Here is an 8,930-nt window from a genome sequence, read left to right as displayed (position 1 = left end):
GGAACTCAATTTACACCTGACCAGGCTGGGAGGTCTTTGGTTGTTTGTGGGGCAGTCCAGGGCAAATGGTACATATGCCCACACTCACACATACAGGTACACACACACACACACACACACACACACACTGAGGTCTCCAGGTCAGCAGGGCAGCCAGTAACAGGGAATCTCACAAATACCCCTCTGGATGCCACACAAATGTGGGACAGAGGGAGGTGCTGGCTCAGTTTGCAGTCCACCCACTCACCCAATGACTGGGAAAGTGATAGACAGGAGTTAGTTATACTGACCTCATCTCTTTTTTTCTGTAAAATTGATTTTATTTTTGATTACAAGGGAGTGTAAGTGCCCACAGATGCTGGAAGAGGGTGTCAACCCCCCTGGAGCTGGATGCCAGGAACCTGGCTCAAGCCCTAGAGATCAGTATATACTCTTAACTACTGAGTCATCTCTCTAGCCTCCTGACTTCATCTTTTTACAGCTCTATGGGCTTGGACAAGTTATTCCCCCTGATGTGAATTATTTCCCTCAATTTCCCCCATCGACAAAATTAGGGACTATGTGAGCATTAGAGTGGTTTTGTGGCTGCATTTGGTATCACCTGTACTGGTTATCAAGTAGCTGTAAAGGCCCAGAGCCATTTGGACCTCTATCAGTCTACTGTGGGGAGAGAGGGAGAGGATGACTCTAGATGCCCCCCTTCTCCTGCCTCCATCTCCTCTGGTATCCACTCCATACCCTTGACTTCCCCAGGATGCTTCCTTGTTGAAGGACTTGAAAATCATCCCTGTGGAAAATTATGAACTCACGCTCAGCACAGAGACTCTGCTGTCATTTACTCCTCCTGCCTTTTGTCAGCCATCCAGGGATAGAACTCAGCTCAGGCACAAGGGTCTAGCCTGGGAAGAGGCTGGTATACAGCTGTTTATCTGAATACACCAGAGCAAGGCAGAGATGAAGTCACAGTGGTCACCTCCATCATGTAGTGGTTGAGATTCTGGGTTGTCTTTCTGGTAAAGACTATAGATTATGGATAATCCAATCTCACTGCACACCTTTAACTTTAGTTTAATCCAGGCTTTTTATCAGCCACCACTCTGGCCTAAATGTCCTGGGTGCCCTCCAGGGACCAAGACCTACAGCCTTAGATGTGTGTGGGATCAGGAGGATATGGGATTTCCCCTGGGACTCACTGCATCAGTCAGTGTGATCAGATATATAGTGAGCCCCATTGCTCTGAATAAACCAGTAAGAGATCACGTACAAGTGTGGAGTAAAGGTTGGAGCTTATTGCCTCCCTGAAGATGAGGTAGCCGCATCCACCATGTCTTGCATTCATTTCCATTATCGTGTGTACGTACATGCATGTGCGTGTGTGTATGTGTGCACGTGTGTGAGCATGTGTACCTGTGTTCAAGCACATGTGTTGTGCGGTGGGAGGCAAGGCCTTCTCTATGCCTTGAACCCACAAGCCTCCTGTACCAGCTGGGATCCCAGGAATGTGCTGCCACATCCAAGCCCATTTCAGTGTTCAGGGACCACATGGCAGGTATTGTGCTGAGCACATGGAGGCAATAACTGAGACACTCCCTTTATGGCACTCCCAGGCCAGCTGAGAGCGGCCATGAGATGGGCTTCCAAGTTCAGAGATCAGTTGTCTTCCCACATCCATATGATGTGTTCTAGAAGGCCCAGAATGGAGAAGACCTTTTTGTCAGAGTGAGGCTGGAGTGGAGTTATGCCAGACCCAGATTGGCCCTGCCAGCTCTGAGCCAGCCAAGCCATGCCCAGGCCAGCTGCCCTGGTGCAGGGGTACAGGCACAGGCTGTCACAGTCGGGCACAGGCTGTCACCATCAAGGGGCTGGTTCTGTGAGGTACATGGGGGAGTAGGTCATTGAGGGGTTCAGAGACACTAGAAGTTTCCAGGAAACAAAGGGTGAGGGGAAGGACAGCTTGGGGACAGCAGACTATAAGCTAGACTCCAGCACTGGACAGGATTTCTTGGCTAAAGATCTCTATATGGAGCCACTCCAAAATTAAAACAAAAAAGTATATAGCCCAACAGAAGTTTTGCTGCTTCCTGAGCTCTTTCCCAATCAAGGAGGTCAGAGAATTAAAGGGTGTGGTAGTAGTTAGTGCATATAGTGTGGGAAGGGAGGGTTTGGAGTATAGCAGAAGACAGAGAACTAGGGTCCAACCTTTAAGGTATTGCAGGAGCCTCTTGTATGCTCACCTCAGCCTCTGCTCTGTAGCATGTCTCCAGAGTCATAGAGCAGGTTATTGAGCCAATGAGACCTAGCATTCCTAGATAGTATAACCTGAGTTACTTGGACCTCAGTTTCTCTTCAGTAAAGTGGGGGTAAGAAGGGTCACCTCAAGGGATGGTTGTAAGGTCAGAGCCTGGGCCACTGTCAGTGCTTGGGAAAGATTGGATCCTATAACCAAGCTCCCCCTGTCCCTCAGGGTATCTACACACTCTGCACCTGTGTGAGTCGAGCTTGCTGACATAGTCTTGTGCTAATGACAAAGACACCTGCCATCTCTTGACAGAGCCTTTTCCTCACATTTCAAAGGCATGGTGTAATGAGGCAAACCCTAGCAATCGCCACAGACTATGGCACAAGATAGCCAGCTGGCAGATTTGTACCCAAAGCACAAATATTCAGGGAACATGGCCTGGGTGTGCCCATGGCATTCTCAATGACTTTCTCTCATGTGCCCAACTCCTGCCCAGGGCAGAGGGAGTCTGAGCTCAACACCCGTCCTCTGCTTAGGGTGGGGATTACTACCTGACAGGACTGTCAAAGTCCAGGAGGGTCTCAGTCACCACAGCCTTCGGGAGGATGGGGCTCCAAGCTGAGGTGTGGAGGCTGCTGGGGTGCTCAGTGTGCCAGGCCAGGCAGCATTGGGCAGGGGAAGGGTTTGAAGTGTAAAGGGAGGAGTGGATGGGATAAGGACCTTCAGCTCCAAGTGAGAGAGGGTGGAGGCCCTCAGCTCTCTTTCCCCAGCAGGCATGGCTCTTTGTGTTTGCAGCTGGTTCCTGAGGCAGCAATGCAGATGATAAATCCCATGGGGTTACTGTGATTCCCAGGCTCAGGGGTCTGTCTGAACCTTCAATACCAAGTGGATGAGTCTGGCCCTTGGTCTGCAGCCTGGAGTCTACAGACTCTTAACTCCGAGTCTACCCTTTAGAGTTAAGAGGCCAGAGGTATGGGGCATCTTAGGTCATCCAGGAAGGAAGTGTGGGACTAGAGCTCCGTCATCCCAAAACCATCAGTCGCCCCACCCTGCCAGTCCGTCTCTGTGTGTAGTGTGAGACAGCAAGCAAGGGCCTTGGAAGAAGGATCTCACACTTTTTTTTTTTAGGCTGGGGATCAAATCCAGAACCTCTGATATGCTAGACAAGCATCCTTCTGCTGCACTCTACCCTCAGCCCTCAGAAGGATCGATCCTTTGTGAAACTGGAGGAGCATGAACAAAATTGTTTCAACCTGTTTTCAAAGGAGCAAATTTGGAAGAAGAGGACCTCATGCATTAGCAGGGTGGTTTTTGCTGGCCTGCTCCCTTAACTAAGAGAAGACTCCTTGTTATTCCCACCCCACCCCACCCCAGCTCCCAGACAGTTTTCTGCAAGCTGGTGGAGGGCAGGCGCCTGTGTATGTGGGGAACCTCAAAGTGCTGGGGGTTGACAGGTGTTGCGATGATATAGACTCCCTCTGGAGGAGAACCTATGGATTTCAAGTCAAGATGGGTGCTGTGAGCAGGGCGGGATTGACTAACGCCGTTTGAAGGGGCCATATGGTTGAGATGGATATTGAGGTATATTCTAGTATGTCCGTGGATGAATGATGCTCAGGTTTGGGGTACACCTTTGCTTTTGGTTGCACCCCGTTTAGTAGACAAAGAAACAAGGTCTCATTTTGTACAAGGTCTCATTTTGTATAAGGTCTCATTAAACCACAAAAAGGAACTTTCTTCTAGGAGGGTGAAATCTGCCCTATCAATGCTCCAAGTTAGCAACAGCCCTGGAATTTTGGTCTGGATGAGGGCCAGTGGTCCTCCTGAAGGACCAGAAAAGCCAGCATTCGGGGAGATGGAAAGGATGCTGTCTTTTACCATTTGAAAGAGGATGGTCCGAGGCTGGAAGAAATGTGCCTGTAACCAGCCTAACCTCTGCCTCTAGGCATGACTGCCTCAAGCCTGGACCTGATGCTGACCCCAGCCCTGCAGTCATCTTTACAGTCATGTGACTGGAGGTTGCCCTATGCCTCTATTTCCTTCTCAGAAGTATCTTCTATTGTCTGGTCTAAGTCCCTCATACTTCTCATACTTCGACGGCATGTTCTTTACTCTGGTTCTTTCCTGTGTGCTAATAAACCACTTCTTCCCTGATACTCTGGTTCCACTCCTAAGAGTCTCTCCAAAAATACAAATACTACCCATATCCATGCTTACAGATTGGCTTTAAAATATGTTTCCTCACCACCATTTGGCTTGAAAAACTTCCTGGCAGAGGGACTTTGCACTCTTCAAGCCCTCCCCAATGCATGGCTGATAGCATCAGCATAGAAACTGGCTCGGGAGCATCCTTCCATGTATGCACTCCTTAGGAGAGTCTTGCACTCCTTGGGGTCTGTCCAAGGCAGGACATACAACTATCCAGTGGATCACAGGTACTCAGAGGTAAGGCACCTGTGCCTCCACTTAAACAGTGGCAGGAAGTGGAGGTGCCCAACGGAGCTTCTGGGGTTAGACTGAGGGTCTGTGGACCTGAGGAGTACATGCTCTGGGATAAGAGATGCAGGAAATGGCGTGGCCTGGTGGAGACTGAGGAAGGGAAGAGAGCAGTCCTTTCAGTGGCCCCGCCTCCCTAGGCAGCGTGCCTTTCTTCCCAAACCCCTCACTTCATCAGGACAAGGACAGTGACTTTTGAAGAAGGGTAGTGGACCTTGAATGTCTTTGATGCCATCAGCTTAGGAGCCTCCTTGTCTGTCTCAGCTGCCGGCAGAGATCTCCCATGGGACAGGAGGAAGGACTTTGACCTTGTGTCAGAAGCGCTGAGCGGCTCTGCCTGAGCCTGGCTCTCCAGAGTTAGCTGGTGGGGCCCCTGGGAGGAGCTGAATGTTTCTGACTCTGTGGCAGCCTGGAAATATGACACCTGTTTTAACCTCCAGACCATTTCTCTGCCCCACCCCTGGAGCCTCAGCTGCACTTGCCCCTCCCACAGGTGGTCTATTCTTTGCTGTCCCTGGTCCCTGTTATTTAGTGACCGTCTGGTCCCTTTGAATGGGACCTAGGACGGGTAGGAGATCATTTCAGAGGCTAATCGGATGATGGGGCATCTGAAAGAATGTCTGGAATAGTTGCCTAGATGAGCTCAGAACCAGGCTGTGTGGACAGTACCTTCTCCTGCCTCCTTGGCAGAAGAAAGGAATGGAGTTCAAACTCTCCCTTGTCCAGGGCTGGGGTCATTGCATGCACAATCACTCAGTGCTGGTCACACTAATTACAAGTGTACTACAACTTTGACAGCTTTATCCTGAAGACAGGAGGTGGGGGTGGGGAGCTGGTGTGCAGAGCTTTGGGTCCAGACGCCTGTGCATCCCCAGGACAACCACGTCTTAGCCCCTTGTCCCCCAGTGCCACAGCCAGTCTTGGAGGTAGTGACTGACACTCCCTGGCTGGTGCGGCTTCTCTCCTGCAGCCCATTACATAAGTCATGGGGCTAGGCAGAGGGGTTGCACCCTCTCTCTAGAATCCCCTGGAAAGCCAAACTTTGAGCAAATCCTTCCCTCCCACCAGTGAGACTGAGGGGGAGGGATCCGAGGAGAAGCAAGGTGGAGGAGGGAGAAGGGGAAAAAGAATTGCAGGCTAGATTCCAGCCTCACTGTTGGGATATGATTTGCCTCAGTTTCTCTCCCAAGTCCCAGCTCCTGGACAGCTTTTGCCCAGACTTGTGCTGTGCTCTTTCCTCTCTTCCATAGCCTACATAGTCCAGTAGAACCAAGACTTTGAAAAGAGGTCATCTGGCAGAAGCAGCCCCCCATATGACCTCAAATTTGGGATCTTAGGCTTAGGTCCATCTAAGGACTTCCAGGGACAGGCTAGGGCTTGGCCTTACAGATTTCTGGACCCTCCTGGGGACCAGCTTCCTGGGCCGGTAAAACAGGCCTTGCAGACTGCCACCCACCTAGACAGGATGGGAAGAGCCTGAGTGGTGGCCACTGTAGCGCTAGAGTGAAAGGTCAACCGGACCCAGTCTGCTGCATTTCCCTGTCCCCTCCCAAGTTTCAAGGAAGATGTTTATAAGGGCTGAGCCCTGCGTCCCTTCCTCTGAGCACCCGGGGAAGCCCTGGACTGGAACAGACCAAAAAAAAAAAAAAAAAAAAAAAAAAAAAAAAAAAAAAAAAAAAAAAAAAAAAAAAAACGATAGGCACCTACCTGGAGTGCAGGAGGGATGTTGACTGGGACAATGCTGCAGTCACCCGGTGAGTAGCCCCTGTCGCCAGCCTCGCGGCTGCTTGGCCCCGCCGGCCTTAGCCACTGGCTGTCCTGGCGCGGCAGCAGCGGGCGAGGGTGCGTAAGTGTGTGCGCGCCCCAAGCCACTGCAGCATCTCTGCATCAGGATGCGCTCCTCCCTCTCACAGGCTCCGCTCACTGGCTGGCTCGGCTCCTCAGCCAACGCTCGGCCGGAGATGGCTTCCTCTGCCCCCTCCCACCCCGCCGTCCCCACCCTCCTGGCTCTACCTCATTTGCTGTCGTTTAAGGACCAGGGAGCGAGCCTGAGCACCGCCGTCTTCCATCAAGCTTGGCCAGCTCCGTGCCGGCTGCAGAGGGGTGCACTGAGGAGGCACAAAGAAAGTGTCTTTGGCTCTCCTGAAATCCTGGCGACACATGAGCACCAGGCTTCTTGCTTCGCTCCTTCCCTAATCCCTTGTTAGAAGATAGGATCCAAATCAAACCTCCAGTTTTCTGCGTGGGGCAGCTGTGATGGAGCTGTCAGCCTCTGTCACCCCTGTCCCCTTACTCGCCACATTCCTCTTCCTTGTTTTTGTCCAGAAGTAGCATGGGATTTTTTTTTTTTTTGTCAAAATGGTCAAACCATACAAGAAATTAAAAATGTCCCCAACCTCCATTCTTGACAAATTTGAGTACCGCCTCTAGGTTTATATTTTCACTTACATTACATGGGTTATTAGGATTCGTTTATGAAAATGGGATCGCAGAATACATCATAATTTGCAAAGCGTATTTGACTATATAACTGTGCTTGGACACCTTTGCACACCAGTACACCCAGATCCAGCCCACTTTCAACCAGCAAATGGCATGACTTAATGAAAAGCTCATGAGACTGGAGTCTGAGTACCTGTAGGGGCCACTCTGTGCTTTGCTATTGATGGGCTGTGTGTTTGGTTAAGTGCCTCGCCTCCTTTGAGCCTCACTGGTAACCTAACGTAAAAGGGTTAAAGATGGCCAAGGCCTCTGCTGGCTCTGAGATTCCTAGTGCTTACCCTGGGTGATGATAGCATGCCTCTCCTGCCCTGCTCCTGTCATGTGGGGACATGCTCAGGAAGACTGAAGCCTGCAGGCAGAGGGACCAGCCATCTGCAGCACCAATCAGCCCTGACAGGCTGTCACTGTTGTCTCACCCAACTCTGGTTTGCCTGCTGTCCAGGGCAAAACTGGATAGGGGCCCAGATGCTGCAACAGCTGGCAAGGCTAGCCAGCCTCTGAGTTTTAAATGCTATACCTGTCAAATATGAATATGGCTCCATATCTTGCTGACTGGCAGTGACTGTGGGCCTGGAGAAGAGAAGGCATCCAAATACTTGTTAGAGAGACTTGCACATCTCTTCTTCCAGTGCCCCTCCTGAGGGCAGGCACACGTAGGAAGCACAACTTCTTTGTTCTAATACAGAGATGCCTAAACTCTAACAAGCTGTTTCTCATGCAGTTTTGAATTAAATTTGTGACAAGACAGTCACATCCACTCCCTCGTGTGTGCTGCCCCGATACTGTGGTCCTGTCTGTCTGTCTGTCTGGGACTAGTATGCTGTTCCTAAGGTCCCTGGGTACCTCGTCCCTCCTCCCCACCAAGTCAGCCTTGCTCTACCCAGGGTCTCAGCAAGATATCTCTAGCAGAAGACAGTAGGAGCAGATCCTTGACAAACAGGGCAACATCTCTGCTGCTGTGGCACTGATGAGCCATGGGTCTGGAACTGCTTGCAGAATCGTTTTAGACAGAGACAGCTGTCTTTGTGACTCTATTTTAGGACAACTGCTGCCCTTGTGGTGGGGACCAGGTCTCTAGGGCAGGGTCATTAATGTCAGCAAATTTGTTCCCAAAGACTCTCAGATCCCCTTACAGCCAGCCTGCCTCACCACACACAGGTGGATCCTGATAGGCAGGATAGAAACAAGAATATTTCCCAAGCTGGGACCTCAGTTTAGAAAGACGGGTCCCAAGTTTGCCTTCTCAGACTCAGCCTGAGACTGGGGTGGGCACCAGGGATCTTCAGTGCCAGTGTCTGGCATGCTCTTACTCGGGAATGTGCCTGAGGTAGGCATGTGAGGATCCAGGCAGAGCTTTCTCATGGGTTCCATAGTAGTAGAAGTGCTGTCTGCCTCCAGAAGGCTAGGAGCTGTGCTAGCCTAGTGTGTCAGCTTTACCTGACGCACTCACCTAGGAGACACTTGTGTTACCCTCTTCTTGTTTCTCCTCCCCATCTCACCTAGGATCAGCTAAAGCAGTGGAGTGGCTGACATAGAGCTCCTGGCTTAACTCTCTGCTGAGCATGCCAGTTGTCTGCTCTTGATGGTAAAGAGAACACAAAATAGAGCAGAGAGTCATTTCCTGACTGGGGTGCCTGGAATCCCCCCTGTGGCTGACCATCAGGGCAACCTTTCTTACGTGGAGAATCGAATT

This window comes from Cricetulus griseus, chromosome 5 (genome assembly GCF_003668045.3).
Source record: "Cricetulus griseus strain 17A/GY chromosome 5, alternate assembly CriGri-PICRH-1.0, whole genome shotgun sequence".
Lineage (NCBI taxonomy): Eukaryota > Metazoa > Chordata > Mammalia > Rodentia > Cricetidae > Cricetulus > Cricetulus griseus.
The sequence above is the reverse complement of the archived record's forward strand: the minus strand, read 5'-3'. Positions refer to the sequence as shown.